This window comes from Phyllobates terribilis, unplaced genomic scaffold (genome assembly GCF_046119375.1).
Source record: "Phyllobates terribilis strain yellow unplaced genomic scaffold, ASM4611937v1 Scaffold_2__4_contigs__length_985480577, whole genome shotgun sequence".
Taxonomy (NCBI): Eukaryota; Metazoa; Chordata; class Amphibia; order Anura; family Dendrobatidae; genus Phyllobates; species Phyllobates terribilis.
Window position 1 is genome coordinate 515,657,728 of NW_027362762.1, and position 17,378 is coordinate 515,675,105.

At 42.9% G+C, this 17,378-nt stretch overlaps 1 protein-coding gene and 1 long non-coding RNA gene across 2 annotated transcripts in view; one reads left to right on the forward strand and one right to left on the reverse strand.

Moving 5' to 3' along the window:
• Positions 1-17,378, reverse strand: part of COL8A2 (collagen type VIII alpha 2 chain) — a 253,022-nt gene that overhangs the window by 203,749 nt on the left and 31,895 nt on the right. The gene's annotated exons all lie outside the window — the stretch shown is intronic.
• Positions 1-17,378, forward strand: part of LOC141218725 (uncharacterized) — a 60,048-nt gene that overhangs the window by 42,159 nt on the left and 511 nt on the right. Inside the window, exon 2 of the long non-coding RNA XR_012287421.1 lies at positions 2,883-3,028. This is a non-coding gene — a long non-coding RNA (uncharacterized lncRNA). The remainder of the gene's footprint in view (positions 1-2,882; positions 3,029-17,378) is intronic.

A 17,378-nucleotide genomic window follows, 5' to 3' on the forward strand; every position in this document is an offset into this window, starting at 1 on the left:
ATGGACATTAGACCAGTGGAAATCTGTGCCTTGGTCTGATGAGTCCAAATTTGAGATCTTTGGTTCCAATCACTGTGTCTTTGTGCAACGCAGAAAAGGTGAACGGATGGACTCTACATGCCTGGTTCCCACCGTGAAGCCTGGAGGAGGAAGTGTGATGGTGTGGGGGTGCTTTGCTGGTGACACTGTTGGGGATTTATTCAAAATTGAAGGCATACTGAACCAGCATGGCTACCACAGCATCTTGCAGCGGCATGCTATTCCATCCGTTGCGTTTAGTTGGACCATCATTTATTTTTCAAAATGACAATGACCCCAAACACACCTCCAGGCTGTGTAGGGGCTATTTGACCAAGAAGGAGAGTGATGGGGTGCTACGCCGTATGACCTGGCCTCCACAGTCACCAGACCTAAACCCAATCGAGATGGTTTGGGGTGAGCTGGACCGCAGAGTGAAGGCAAAAGGGCCAACAAGTGCTAAGCATCTCTGGGAACTCCTTCAAGATTGTTGGAACACCATTTCCGGTGACTACCTCTTGAAGCTCATCAAGAAAATGCCAAGAGTGTGCAAAGCAGTCATCAAAGCAAAAGGTGGCTACTTTGAAGAACCTAGAATATAAGACATATTTTCAGTTGTTTCACACTTTTTTGTTAAGTATATAATTCCACATGTGTTAATTCATAGTTTTGATGCCTTCAGTGTGAATGCACAATTTTCATAGTCATGAAAATACAGAAAAATCTTTAAATGAGAAGGTGTGTCCAAACTTTTGGTCTGTACTGTATGTGATATTATTTGGTCACTACATGGTAGTAATATGTGGTCTGGTTAAGGTGTGGCAGTATTTGTCACTTGCACATGATATTATTCGGTCACTATGTGGTGGTAATATGTGGTTTGGTGATGATGTGGCGATATTTGTTCCTTGTATATGGTATTATTCGGCTACTATGTGGTAGTAATACGTGGTCTGGTCATGGTGTGATGGTATTTGTCCCTTATACATGGTGTTATTTAGTAACAATGTGGCTGTAATATGTGATCTGGTCATGGTGTGACGGTATTTGTCCCTTGTATGTGGTATTATTGGTCATTTTAAAAAAATGTATGTGACACATTCCCTTAAAGAAAAATAAATAAAAATCGACCTAAAAAGAATATTGGATATTTTAACAAATGTTTATTAGGTTAGAGTAGAGTAGGGCCCGGCCAAAAGAGTCTACATTGTTGTGGTGGCAGACTTAAAAAATATTTTGGTCAAAACAAAAGCTGATGGCTATATATGTGATATGGTGTTCAATGGGAACTGTTAATGTGTGATTGGTGAGGACGTGGTGCAGCTTTTCCAAAAGTGGACTGTGGGATTGTGGAAGGTTTGAGGGATGGAGGCGGGGATAGAGTGGAGTCTGGGCTGAGTCTCAAGGGGGCCCAAAAATTTTGCCAGTATCTTGCCAGGTCTTTAGTCATAAATTAGTTGAAGAAAGCTCAGAAAAAAAGATAGATCAAAGAGTTACAGGCTCCCTGTTAGACTGTTATAGCAACTGACTGATGAATAGTCAGTTAATTCATGATGCGGCCAGTCGTAGGCAGTACATCACAGAGGATATAGAAGGCAAAAGTTGCAAAATATTTAATGAAACCTAATTGAAAAAAATATTTTTAGCCCCAAATACATACATTTAAGTGATAAAAAATATCCCCAAAATTGAACAACCCCTTTAACACTCCTTGTTTGCATTGGACTTGATACTATGTTTAGTATTTGCATTGAAAAAGAAATTATGGTGGATATTTACATGTCATATGTTTAACATGGTTAATATTCCAGACATATTTTTGCTATTCGTCATATATTATACCAATACAATCGTCCTTAAGTACACCTGTATCTAGAATGACACTAGACAGCCACAGGAACTTTAGGCTGCCTGAAGATGCAAAATAAATAATATTAAAGGTCTATATGGTACATTCTAGTCTAATATATAGAATCTCTAAGCCGCCCCTACTGCACCAGATGCCTTCTCTTCTCTGCTAATGAAGCAGCCCTGAGAGGGATAGATTAAAGACAGCTGTTTTGGTCCAGCAATGAATTTATAAGGAATCTGCCATGACGATCAACTCCCCCAAACCACTTGTAGTGTAATGAAGCTTCTTGAAAGAAGAGCCAGTCTGTACGTTTATTTATACAATCTGCAGCTCCGTAACTGAAAAACCACGTAGTAGTCCATGTACAAATGAGGATGACGTGCTCTGTGCATGATCGGAGCACTTCCTGAACCTCTGCCTCACTGGCTTAATTCCACACCTAGTGCCACCTTCTCCTTTACTGACACCTCACTGGCTTAACTACACAGTGAATGAGCCATTCGTCAAGCAGAAGAAGGTGGCGCTAGGCAAGGTAGTAGAGTCGGTGAGGCAGAGGCTTGGAAAGTGCTCTGATAACGCCTAGAGCACTTGACATAATTTGCATATGGATTAATATGTGGATTTTTCAATCGCAGAGTGGCAGGTTTTATAAATAAAGGTACAGATTCTCTTATCTTCTAAGACACTACATGTCTATTTAAGCAGTTTAGGGGAGTTGATTGTCATGAGAGATTCCCTCTAAAGAGCTTTCAAGTGTAGACAACACCTTTTCTATACCCCTTTAGGAAATTGTTAGTTAATAAAGAGGGTTTATTTATACAGTATCCTCGTGTTTTTCAAGAGTGGAGAGTGGCTGCAAGGGCCCTGTATTACATACACAGTTTATTGCTTTGAAGAAACTCTGGGTAATACCTAGTTTTCCTTGTGAAGGAGTTGCAAGAAATTACTGCTAGGTTTAATCAGAAATTGCAGATTATTACTTGGTCATGACAGATGTACACCTTGTGATTAGCTTTTCAGAACCCGTGCGAGAAGCAATTGTCCAAGGTGGAAAGCACCATTAACTTTTTGAAACTGTGGCACAAAAATGCCAAAATTCTTCACTTTGATTATGGTTCTCACCATCATCACATGTCTGCCAGAGTCAACACGGAGAAGGTAAGGAGCCAGTAGAAGTTGATTACCCTCCTTTCCACAGACCTTATTAGTCACAATGACTCCTGGTTTTGTATTCATATCGGATATGCTGTAATTTTTAAGCCTGTGACAACTCTGTCAAATACAGTAACTTCCAGCATTAGTGCTATCTAAGACTCTAAGAGGCCTCATACACAATAGACAGCTGTCAGCTAAATGATGGTTCAGTCAGTCATACAGCCAACAAATATGTCTCCCAAAGTCTCCATACGCAGGAGCGCTCTTACCTGTGTTCTCTACCAGAAAGCCGCTGCCAGACTCCTCTGTCCGCGGCTTATTTCACCAAGAACAAAATGATTGGCAGTCAAAAATTAGACATGCCAGATCTTTATATCCCCGGCCATCACCTATTGGGATAGGGTTGAGAGGCCTCCATACAAATTAAACTGTAGTCTGAGCTTGCCAATATCAGCGGATTCGGACAATGTTATTGTAATGTATATGGAGAAATTAAGATTTGGAGAAGATGCCAAATACAAAGGATGTATTAATGTATGTGTAGTAATATTGAATAAACATTAGTGTGTGTAGATAAATACACAATCAATTGAGATACATTTATTTCATTATTTAATTGTGCATATAGCAAGACCCATTTTCATATAATGAAATAAAAGTTGTACTACATTTATAAATACCTTCTGGACTTACACGCTTACCCTTAGTTTGACTAATTCATAGAATTATTTTACCAATTCGTATAAATAGGATTATTATTTTGCCATGCACATATGCATTTTAACTAGAATTTGTTTTTTTATTTCATACTGTAGGTCCTTGATTCCTGCTCCACTTGTTATCATATAGAATTCCTTATTCTTGTTTGTTAATTCTGCATGAATTTTATGTATTTTACTTCTATCTTCTGCAGTTCCATCTTTAACCACTACTTGTATAAATTCCCAATAACCATTGTACTGATGAGCAAATCTTATAAAATTCATACCGTATTTGTCAACTTTGCCGAATTTAACCCAGAAAATTTGATTTACACGTAATTAATTCACAGCGAATTGAAAGTAATCCAAAGATTCCAATTGTCCTAAAAGGACATATATCTGATCTCTTCCAGACTGTAGCTTATAATTCATTCAAGCGCTTTAACGCAAACATGGCATTAGTAATGTCAAAGTGATCACAACATATATGGCTATAGGTAAATGGATGGTTAATGGTGGTAACCCATGGCCTCTTTAATAACACAGACAAGCTTTTTAGGCTTTTCTTAGGATTTTTATTTTTTTAAATTAAAAAAAGTTCCCAAAGTTATCTATTTTTTGGGAAGATGCCTGCCAAGACAGAGTGGATCCTGAAGAAGCAACAGCTTCTTCAGCACCCATGAATTTTAAAATTATTATTTTTCATTTTTTTTGGCAGCAGTAAAGTTCACTAAAAAGAGTAAAAGAAATGTTATGTTTCAGTGAATAAAACAAGAGGAAAAAGAAGAAATGGCTTTGTTTAGCTGTGACACCAAACCTGAAGGGTTTTTTTTTGACAGAAACAATATTTTCGTTGTAAAAATTGTAACATTTCTTGCCAACTGCACAAAGACAGAAGGCCCTGTGAGAAACCAAATGCTTTTAACAAACCACAATTATTTTTTGCATTTTTGAGATGAGCAACAGGTTTGTTTCTTGAAAAGTGAAGAAGCATTGGCTTTTTGACAAACCATCCAAAAACGATCCCTTTTTTGGGAGCAGTTTTAGGTTTCTTATATTTACTCTGTGAAGGATAGGGTTGCTAGCAGCAGTACAGTATAGATATGGAACACGATGGACAGGCAGGAGATATGTGACTGATTAGCAGTGGTAATGGCAGGGGCAGCAGCACATTATATCTAATCATTTTCATCACCCATAGATAAATGGGTATCCTCACTAATCCATGCCTAATTCATTTTCACACATGTAAAGTCTTCTTCTACATGGGTGTAAGAAAGCAAATGTTTAGTACTTAGAGTAGTACCCATTAGCTGTTGTTACCTGCTACAAACATGATACATAGGTAGAAAAACTGTAGGGGAACAAAAGCGCACAAGACCATCTGGTGATACCCTTTTTTGGCGCAAAGGAAAGTAACAGGAAGGTGCTTACCTGAGCAGGTTTTGTGCAGGCACAACTGCTATGAAAACCTGAAGATATCAGCTGCTGCTGCCTCGTGGCTGGGGGATGATCTCCTCCAAGATAGTTGACCAATTTTGACGATAACATGATATCAGGCTGTGTTGCTGTAATGACGAATCCCAAGATGAGTTACCGTATTTTTCGGACTATAAGACGCACCTTTTTCCTCCAAAATTTTGGATGAAAGCGTGGGGTGCGTCTTATAGTCCGAATATATATGTATACTATGGCTGTGGGTGAGCGGCAGTGGGGGATGAGCGGGGCACAGGAGGCAGCAGCTGCCTGTTACAGCCTACACTGTGCCCGCTACTAAAGAAAATGAATATTCACTGCTCCCCACGCCCATGGGCGTGGAAAGCAGTGAATATTCATTTTCCTTAATAGTGTGCACACCGTACCCGCAGCGCGACTCCTGCTACACTCGGTGGTCATGTGTGCCCACTATTAAAGAACATGAATATTCACTACAACCCACTCCCACGGATTGTAGTGAATATTCATGCTCTTTAATAGCGGGCACACGACTGCAGCAGGAGCCGCGCTGCGGCTATAGTGTGCGCGCTATTAAGGAGAGTGAATGGTCACTGCTCCCCACGTCCACAGTCCCGGCGTGGGGAGCAGTGACTATTCCGACAGAGCATCTCACAGTGTGAGCCAGGCATGGCAGTGATGCCATGCACGGATCACACAGTGAGATCAGTGTCGGCAGCAGAGCAGGACGCAGAGCTGGATCAGAGAGGAGGTGAGTATAATTGTTTATTTCTTTGTGTGTGCATTGTGATGGGGATCAGGGGATGCCAAGCATATCAGGATGGAGCGGTGCCAAGCATACCAGGAAGAGGGATGAGAGGTACCATGCATACCAGAAAGAGGGATGAGGGGGGGAAAGCATACCAAGAAGATTGATGAGGGGTGGAAAGCATACCAGGAAGGGGATGAGGGGGGCTATACATACCAGAAAGAGGTATGAAGAATATCATACATACCAGGATGAGGGATGAAGGGTGCCATACATACCAGAAAGAGGTACGAAGAATATCATACATACCAGGATGAGGGATGTAGGGTGCCATACATACCAGGAAGAGGGATGAGGAGGCCCATGCATACCAGGATGAGGGGTGCCATGCATACTTGAATGAGGGGTGCCATGCATACCAGGATGAGGGATGAAGGGTGCCAAACATACCAGGAAGAGGGATGAGAGGGGCCATGCATACCAGGATGAGGGGTGCCATGCATACTTGGATGAGGGATGAGGGGTGCCATGCATACCAGAATGAGGAGTGCCATGCATACCAGGATGAGGGGTGCCATGCATACCAGGATGAGGGGTGTCATGCATACCAGGATGAGGGGTGCCTTGCATACTAGGATGGGGATCAGGGGGTGCCATGCATACAATGATGGGTGATTGGAGTGCCATGCATACCATGATGGGGGATTGGGGTGCCATGCATACCAGGATGGGGATGAGGGGTGCCATGCATATCAGGATGGGGATGAGGGCCATATATACCAGGATGGGGGATATTAGCAGAATTGGGGGACATTACCCCTATAACAGTGTCAGCAGCAGGACCCCTCTTCCTTAACAGTGCATCATGACCACATTGTTTGCTTAAATTTTTTTTCTATTTTCGTCCTCTAAAACCTAGGTCCGGTGCGTCTTATAGTCCGAAAAATATGGTAAATGTCTTTTAGTTCTACTATACGTTTCAACGCTGGACTAGCGTCTTTTTCAAGTGAAACAAAACAATTGCATTGTAAGTGTTCAAGGGCAGGGTATTTAAAAAGGCTGGATGTGTGACTGAAACTGAAGAAAACACAAGAAAATTTGAAAAGGAGAGGGGAGTAGAGAAAAAGTGAGGGGAGGGGAAGGAGAGGATATTGAGAAGTGGACTAATAATAGGATTGCAAAGGAGATAGAAAAAATAAATACAAATAAAATATATTTACCGTATTTTTCGGACTATAAGACGCACCGGACCATAAGACACACCTAGGTTTTAGAGGAGAAAAATAGGGAAAAAAAAATTAAGGAAAAAATGTGGTCACAATGCACTGTTAAGGGGGAGGGGGTTTTGCTGCTGACACTGGTATTGGGGCCCCAATTCTGATAATATCCCCCATCCTGGTATATATGCCCCATTCCTATTATACGTGGCCCTCATCCCCATCCTGGTATGCATGGCACCCCTCCATCCTGATATGCATGGCACCCCTAATCCCTATCCTGCTATGCATGGCACCTGTCATCCCTATACTGGTATGCATGGCACCCCTCATCCCTATCCTGGCATGCATGGCACCCCTCATCCCTATCCTGGTATGCATGGCACCCCTCATCCCTATCCTGGTATGCATGGCACCCCTCATCCCTATCCTGGTATGCATGGCACCCCTCATCCCAATCCTGGTTTGCATGGCACCCCTCATCCCCTATCCTGGTTTGCATGGCACCCCTCATCCCTATCCTGGTATGCATGGCACCCCTCATCCCTATCCTGGTATGCATGGCACCCCTCATCCCTCTCCTGGTATGCATGGCACCCCTCATCCCAATCCTGGTTTGCATGGCACCCCTCATCCCCTATCCTGGTATGCATGGCACCTCTCATCCCTATTCTGGTATGCATGGTACCCCTCATCCCTATCCTGGTATGCATGGCACAGTAATCCCCATCCTGGTATGCATGGCCTCCTCATCCCCTATCCTGGTATGTGTGGCCCCCTCATCCGTATACTGATATGTATCATCCCCCTCCTCCTTATCCTGGTATACATGGCACCCCTCATCCTTATCCTGGTATGCATGGCCCCCTCATCTGTGTACTGGTTTGTATGATCCCCCTCATCCTTATCCTGGTATGTATGGCCCCCTCATCCTTACCCTGGTATGTATGGCCTCTCTCATCCTTATACTGGTATGTATGGCCCTCTCATCCTTATACTGGTATGTATGCCCCCCTCATCCTTATCCTGGCATGTATGGCCCCCTCATCCTTATCCTGGTATGTATGCCCCCCTCATCCTTATCCTGGTATTTATGGCCCCCTCATCCTTACCCTGGTATGTATGGCCCCCTCATCCTTATACTGATATGTATGGCCCCCTCATCCTTATCCTAGTATGCATGATCCCCCTAATCCCCATCACCATGCACATGAAAAAAAAATAAACACTCCTACTCACCTCTCTTCTCTCTCCTCCAAAGCTGCGCCCTGTCTGCCCGCACTGATCTCTCCATGTGAGCCGCACATGGTGTCACTGCCATGCGCGGCTCACAAGGAGAGATCAGCTGCCGGAAGTCACTGCTCCCCACACCGGGACTGTGTGCGCAGGGAGCAGTGACTTCATTTTCCCTAATGGCCGGCACAAAGTGTAGCTGCAGCGTGGCTCTTGCTGCTGCCGGGTGATCGCGTGTGCCTGCTATTAAAGGGCATGAATATTCACCCCATGCCCATGGGCGTGGAGAGGGGGTGAATATTCATGCCCTTTAACAGCGGGCACACGCGATCACCCGGCAGCAGCAGAAGCCGAGCTGCGGATACACTGTGTGCCGCTAGTAAGGAGCATGAATATTCACTGCTCCCCATGCCTATGGGCGTGGGGAGCAGTGAATATTCATTTTCTTTAGCAGCGGGGACAGTGTAGGATGCAGCAGGAGGCTGCTGCCTCCTGTGCCCCGCTCCTCCGCCACTAGCGCTCCCCCCACACTTCACATAGTATATATATATATACCTCCCCCAACATTCGGACTATAAAACGCACCCCCCATTTTCCTCCAAAATTTTGGAGGAAAAAAGTGCGTCTTATAGTCCGAAAAATACGGTATATATTTTTCTCTATCTTCTTTGCAATCCTACTGTCACACCTCTGTCGTCGGGTATCCAGGGGCCAGGGACTCCTTCCCTGTTCCTAATGCTAGGGGCGTCTTAGCTATACCTGTTCCCCGGATTACTTCTAATGGTGAAGACGCCGGGGCCACATCTCTTTCTGAGCTCCTGAATCCGCCCTCAGTCTGTTCCCTCCCCCCACCCACGGAAGAGGGGAATAGTAGTGTATGGTTATACACCAACCAGACTAACAAGGTAATGCATACAGGGATAAAGGAAAATACCAATCACAATCATACAAATATGCTCTCACAAACAACAGAGAGAAACCCTGGGAGTGAAGGAAGGGGAAAACCAAAATAGGAGAAGGAAAGGATTTGCACACAACCAAAACCAAGCTAAATCCACCAAACTCCTCATCAAGCAACCAAACTCCACCAACTCTTGAACTATGCAGCATAAAGCTAACTCAGGCAATGCCTGCTTGCTTGCCAGAGTCCAGTATATATAGGAGAGGGGTGTGGTTAACACTGAACAGCTGAGAGCATCACCCAGGAAAGCTTCCAGGAGCTTCCAACTGAACAGATTAACCCCTGAAGTAGGAGAAATCAGATGGCGCGGTCTTCTGGCTCCTCTCTGCCGTGGTAAACCCATGACACCTATTATTAGTCCAATCTTTTTCAAATTTTCTTGTGAGTATTTTCTTCAGTTTCAGTCACATCTCCAGCTTTTTTAAATCCCCTGCCCTTGAGCACTTATTATGCAATTGTTTTTTTCACTTGAAAAAGACGCTTGTCCAGCGTTAAAACGCCTTGTGAAAATAAAAACTGTTCAACTCATCTTGGTCCTAAGGATTCTTCAGTACAGCTGCGCAACCTTATATCGTGTTGTTGTCCAAATTGGTAAACATTATACATAGCCAGACATCAGCCTATGGCAGCGTTTATAAGAAATGTATGTTCAGTCACGTTGGGCATTGGCCTTCAACGCACTAATAGGGTTATCCAGAAAGTAGTCCAAAAACTTAAGAGATATGATAATTTGCTTGCATAAACAAGGAAAATTATACAAAAGGCATTCAATCTTCATAGAGATACAGCTGAAAACCAGTTGAAGGAACACTGGATGTGTCAGAAAGAGCAAGCTATCACCAGTTGCTGCCAGATTGCTGAGGAAGCAGGTAGTTAAAAACCCTAACCCTTAAAGGACTGGTAAAGACCTGCAGCAAGATTTGGTAGCAACAAGCTCTGAGGTGCAATATGCTCAAAACCATATATTTAAGACAAAATTAGGTATGGGTTTCTGTTCTGTGGACCTGATCTTTTTGGGCTTATTGGTCAGTGGTATGTCTTGAGGAAAAAGAATGAAGCATATTCTTATAAGAGCACACTGCCTGCAGTGAAGCATGGAAATGGATTAGTGTTGTTTTGGATCTGCTTTGCTACCTTTTGACAATGGAAACCTGCAATATATGGAGTGCAAGATGATTTCAATAAATTATCAGGAAATCCTAGGAGAAAACGTAATGCATTCTGTGTAGGAAACTGAAGCCCAGACATCACCAGACCTTCCACAGGACTATGACCCCAAGCATACCTCAAAGTTTATCAAGGCTTGATTTCAGAAGTTGTCCTGGAAGATTCTGGAGTGGTCTTCACAGTCATCAGCCTTAAATCTTATAGAAAGTTTTTAGTTGGATTTAAAAAAAGACTGGTGCTGTACTAAGCCCAAGAATATTAGTTAACTGGAGACTATTGACCATGAGGAATCGGCTAAGATTGCTCATAAATGAAGCCAGAAACTGGTGTTTGCCTATGCATCACATTTGTATGAGGTCATAACAACCAAAGGTGCTCCTATAAGTAATAAAGATGTTTGTTATGAAGTGGTTGAATAATTCTGAGACTGCAGTAGTCATTAAAAGTAGCATTTTGTGTTGAATTTGGAGAAACCACTTGCCATTTTAGTTGTGCTGACCTATTTAAATTGTCCTTGTTTCATTGACTTACTGCAAATACCAGAGATTTTGCTAATAAACCTACTTTAATTCCTCATCAGAGTTTAACCTTTTTTGATTGCAATTGTGTATAATCACTGCTGCTGCTTCAGCTACTTGTAGCGATATTCCTAGCACTGGCAATAGAGCATTTACATTGGTTGGTAAACGTCTGCTCAGCTAAGACTTCACCAAGTAGGGGACACATGTTATCCTGGTAATATAATAATTTTACTCCATTTCAAAACTGGAAAGAATTCCATAATTGTGCTTTTATAGCAAATGTCTTAAAGCATGGCTACCAACTAGTCACCCCTTTAGTTGATGCTAAAAATATGACTGTCATCCCACAAGCAATAAAGTATGCAGCTTGGCATGATCATGTGCATATCTGAGGGCCCCATTGGTATACTCATTGATCCCAGTGTAAGAGGTGTGGACTGTACTGTCAGGTTCCTTCCCCTGAACACACCAATTGCGTTGTAATGTGTATTATGTCTTGCATCATTATATATATTATGTAATGTGATATGTTCCTGTGTGATGTAGTAATGTTGGTAATGTATAGTGTAGGACATAATGTGTTGCATAGGGTAAAATAGTGTTTTTGTTTGGGACTAGCCAATAGTGGGAGGGGATTTTGTGTTAGGGCAAGTAACTGCTTCCTGTACATAATCAGATAGCGACAAGTTCATGATCAAGTACGAAGCATCTGTGTGCAGTGCTGTTGTTGTGGGTGAACAACAGAAAAGGAGACTAAGACAAAAGGGAGTAGCGTGACCTTGAAGTGGCCGAAGAGACAGAGTGGCTGTACACCTTCAATGGGTCCTTGGATAGGAAGATGTGTCACGAGAAAGCCTGGGATGGAAAATGCCAAAAGTTACAGACCTAAACAGGACTGAGTTTGTGGGACTAGTGAGTGGTACCGAGAGGTAGATCCAGGGAGCCAGTAGTGGAAGAAATAGGACATGGAACCACTAACCAGGTAGAGAGACTTGCTGATCAGGAATGTGGTGACAAGCTAGGGCGTGATGAAGTAGGGCAAAAGAGTGTGCTTCACCGGCCCTGGAGTAGACTACAATGGAAGGAAACTATGTGTGTCAAAATGCTTTACACTGTGAAGGAAACATCTAAAAGACATATTCCTGCTATCCCTTGGACAAAACCCTTACCAAGTTACCGTTCAGTAAAGACTCTATGTTTGAACGACAGCTTCCTTTATTGAACTGAGGAATCTATAGTCCTGGCCAGCCTACATCACTGCCTGCAGGCAGCCTGCATGTAGCACATCAGGGTGTAACAGAAGAAAACTAATACCTCGCCCGCAGCTACTGCCTCGCGCCGCACTACACTAGTGCGACAGTTGATTATCACAGCCAACATCATCATTTTCATCAATTTCATACTGTCAGCATCATCACCTGCCTGTGTCTGGGATAACTCAAATTGTCTCTTCAGAGAGGAAGAGGTGTAGAACTCTAGTGCCACCTACATGAAGTACAAATCCTAAAAATCAATATCGACTCTCTAACAAGCCTTGTCACACGACTTAGGATAAAAGCCAGAATCAGAAGCTCAGTTTGCAGACACTGTGTCTCGGGGTACTGCCCCTCATCAGTGCAAAGTGTGAGATCTGGTTTGGCTGGTTGAGAGGCATCTGACTGGGATCCAAGGGATAACATTTCTCCTTGTGGAGAGTGACTTGTCAAGCATGCCAAGGTGAGGAGACTTTTAAGCCACAATGCTCCTCTGGGAAATATGCAAATTGTCTCTTCCGAGAGTAAGGAGACTAGAACTCTAGCGCCACCTATAGGAAGTAACAATCCTAAAAGTCAATATCGACTCTCTAACAAGCCTTGTCACATGACTTAGGATAAAAGCCAGAACCAGAATAACTCAATAATCCCTCCACTTGCACATTCTTCTGCTACTACTCCTCTCCCTCCACAACCTGCTTCATGTGACATTATCTGTGAAAGTTCCCAACAGCCCAAGGGTGTTGATGAAGTTTCTGTACTTACCCCATCCCTTGCTACATATTTGTGAGCATTGTTCAAAATGAAAATATGATGGGTATTACATCAATGATGCCAAAGTTGTCCATGCTCACAAATTTAGTAACTTCTTTGAAGAGCGTGAGTTGGCCACACGTGTCTTTCAACTGCGATTGGCACATTTTCAGGTAACCCAAGGTCCAGTTTGTCTATTGTATGATATAATCAGTCATTGCTTTACGGTAGTTGAGCAGATACTACAACATATGCAGCATTAAACTCCATCGCTGTGCAATATTGCAAATCAGACAGTGATCAAGCAGTCCGTTCTAGTCCTACATTGCCTGGAGTCTGTGCTTCACAACTTAAGAATAGTGGAAATTCACAGAAACTACCCTGGGCATGGGAACCACCTTCTAACAGCAAGCATATTTCTTTAAAAAAAATGGGCATGATTATATTTAGGAGATGTGGCATGCAGGGAGCAAATGTTCGTTTACATAAACGCAATGCAGCCACAATGTTCTAGGTATTGGCGCTTACTAGAGTGCTCAGTTGTAGTTGACAGGGAGCCATCCAACCAGACATTTGCTGCTTGATACAAAGGAGCAACTCCTTTGCTGTATAGCTTTTGTTGGCCATACTCATAAGCTGTCAGTTTGGTAGAGCTTCAGCTAACAAGAATAAAAAGACTGAGCGTGTGGAGTTGATGCAATGTTCTACCCTGATGTGTTAGGGATGGGGATATGTCTAGAAATAGCAAAAAGATGTGTGTGTCATTAAAATGTGTATAGAAATATGTAATAGAAATCTGTTAAAATTGATTGCAACTGCAATCTCTGATATGCTACAATTATCAATAGCAAAAACATATAACAGAGGAAACCAAGATAATGACAACCAAAAGATAACCCGAGTATGGATAAGGATCCTAGCCTGACAGTGGTCAGTTTTGACAGAGGCAGCCTATATAATCAAAGACTCGTCCCATTCAGCACAAAGAAACCGTAAGATGGCCGCCGGACATGTGCTGGAGGGGAGATATGTATCACTGAGGTTGGTAGCTTCAGTGATGTAAAACCGGGAAAGCATGCTCCAGCACACATAGTGCTGAGAGGGTTAATAGGGCGTATCAGGGCCGTTTTTTATGAGCATTCATAAGAGACGGGTAGGATTGGCTGCTCACATATCCCCACCCCAGGGTGTGTGTATTAAATGGAGACCAAGAGTCTCATTCAGTGTCCGTGGCTGGAGGTGTGGAGACGTCCAGCGAGTCTGTGCTACAGGACACTGTCTGTGAGCGGGCGAACCCGCAGTATTGTATGGACTAGTTATTTTTCCTGTTTTGTTACTTTGTGCAGGACAAGACTGTCTTTTGTTTACCTTGCAAATGAGGTTTATGAGGTCTGAATAAACCTGCCTTGGACATTTTTTAAGAAACTGACTCCTGTGCCTACCTCAAAAGCAGCTGAGTACCAAATCCTACAAAACATTAGCCAAAATTTATATATATGTGAATGACAATTCTAAGCTGACAGTGGTCAGTTTTTTTCAAGACGGTCTGTACAACACACACCCATCCCATCTATCAAGGAGAGGTTAATCTCACTTATTAACCTGTATTGACATTTCATACATCAATTTATAGAAATAGTGAAAAGTAACAATCTCACTGATGTAGAGACTTCAGTGTAGTCATGGCATACCATATCATGTGACATAGACTTCTGTTCCTAGCTATACATAACCACTAGGAACTTTTTTGGGAAAAACGCATCTGAAAAACATGGAGGGGCAATCTAGGGCTTCCTTATGGTTAGGCATAGCTGTGGAATGCCCTTGTCATGGCGGGAGTTATGGGGACAAACCAGGGCCATATTAGCATATAGGGCCCTTTTAGGTTTATTACCTGCTTACGGTGGATAAGGAACAGGAGTGTATGTGACATGATCTGGTATGCCATGACTACACTGAGGCCTCTACATTTATATTAAGCTGGAAAAATGTGATTTCATCAAATAGAGATCCAGTTCTTGGGCTATATAATCTCTACTCAAGGATTGCGAATGGACTCTAGCAAGATTCAAGCTAAAACTGAGTGGCCAACGGCAAAAAACGTGAAAGAAGTCCTTGTGGGCTTTGCCAATTTTTACAGACGTTTCATTAAGAATTTTTCAGGTATAGTTGCACCAATCACAGAATTAACAAAGAAAGGCATATCGTTTATTTGGCATCATCAAGCGCAAAATGCTTTTTCTTGCCTGAAGATGAAGTTCACCACAGCTCCTATACTAATTCATCCCAATCCTGAACATGCCTTTATTGTAGAAGTGGATACTTCAGACGGTGCAGTAGAGGCCATTCTATCACAAAGAACAGGAACAAAAGATTTGCTACATCCTTGTGCTTATTTCTCCAGAAGTTTGACCGTGTCAGAGAAGAATAATGATGTGGAGAACAAAAAGCTCTTAGCTATCATTGCTGCTTTCAAGGAATGGAGACATCATCTAGAAGGAGCAGCTCAATAAATTGCTGTTCTAACTGACCATCGTAACCTTGAATTTATCAGGTCTGCCATATGTTTGCTTCCCCGCCAGGCTTGATGGAACCTCTTTCTTAACCTATTCAACTTTGTTATCTCTTAAATACGGCTCCCGTAACGGTAAGGCTGATGCTTTATCTAGGATCTTTTCCAAAGATCCTTCTACAGCAGCACCGCCAACAACTATTCTGCCTAAGTCCAACTTCCTGGGGGTGATCCATAACAAAGACTTGCTGGAAGATACACGGGAAGCATATGAGACAGACCCAATTCTTCTGCCTCCACCAGATGATATATCTCTTATATTTCAAAATAAAGCATGGACTCATAATCATTGCATCTATGTTCCAGAAACTGTGAGACTTAAAGTAATAAATGAATCCATGACTCCAAGTTACCAGGACACAAAGGAATTAAAAAAACACAAGAATTTCTGTCTCGTTTCTTTTGGTGGCCCAATTGCCAAAAAGATGTTAAACAATATATGTCTTCCTGTAGCACCTGTGCTGCCATGTATAAAACTCCCCGCACATCACCAATGGAATTATTGCAGCCTCTGAAAATTCCATCTCATCCTTTGGGCTCTATATCTATGGATTTTATTGTGGAACTACCAGTTTCAAAGGAAAAGAGTTCAAGCCTAATAGTGTTGGACTGACTCACCAAAGCAGCACATTTTGTCCCCTGCACTGGTTTACCATCTGCTACAAAGACTGCTGATCTTAAAATTCAAACTATGTTTCGTCTTCATGGGGTTCCAGATGAAGTCGTCTCTGATCGTGGAACAAAATTTAAATCTAGATTCTGGAAGAATTTTTGTGCAGTATTGCACACTGATGTCAGTTTATCTTCTGCATTCCATCCCCAATCTAATGGTCAGACTGAGCGCACAAACCAAACCTAAGGCTATGTGCCCACGATGCAGAAATGAAGCAGAAAATTTCTGCATCATTTCTGCATCTCCCTGGCAGAAAAAACGCATGCGGATTGTACATGCGTTTTTCCTGCGGAATACATGCGGATTCACATGCGTTTCCACATGCGTTTCCGCATGCGGATTGAAAAGCGCTTTCCAGGCGATTTTAGCATCACCTGGAAAGTGCTTGACAATTAGGTCACACTATATAAATCCATGCAACCGGCATGGATTTATATAGTGTGACCGTAAAAGAATGTTTAAAAATAAAAAAATAAAGCTATACTTACCCTCCGATGGCCCGGCGTGTGCTGCCGCGTTCATTCCTGGCTTGTTCCTGGCTGCCGGGATATCGCGAGACACTGCGCTGAAGGGCCTGCGGTCACATGACTGTGACGTCACCGAAGGTCCTTCAGTCTTGCACGCAAGCAGAGGGAAGGAGACCGGGGGCCGTCGGAAGGTGAATATCTTTATTTTTTATTTTATTCTTGTTTTACAGCTTTTTTAATGGTACCTGGGTGTGGATGAGACTCTCCTATCCTCCACACCCGGGTACCATCCGCACATTAGAACGCGCCAATAGCGCAAGTACAAATGCAGTCTTGCGGTATTGGCGCGTTCTAATGCAAGTCAATGGCGACGAAAACGCCGCGTTTCTGCAAAATTAATGGACATGCTGCGAATTTTTGAGCGCAGCATAAACGCTGCGGAAAAATCCGCAGCATGGGCACAGCACATGCGGATTATCATTGGGGAACATTGCTGCCCTTCTACCATGCGTTTTTAATGCGTTTCCGCAGCATTTCCGCAGCTGCAAAAACGCTGCGGAAACGCATTAAAAACGCATCGTGGGCACACAGCCTTAGAGCAATATCTCAGATGCTACATTTGTCATCTCCAG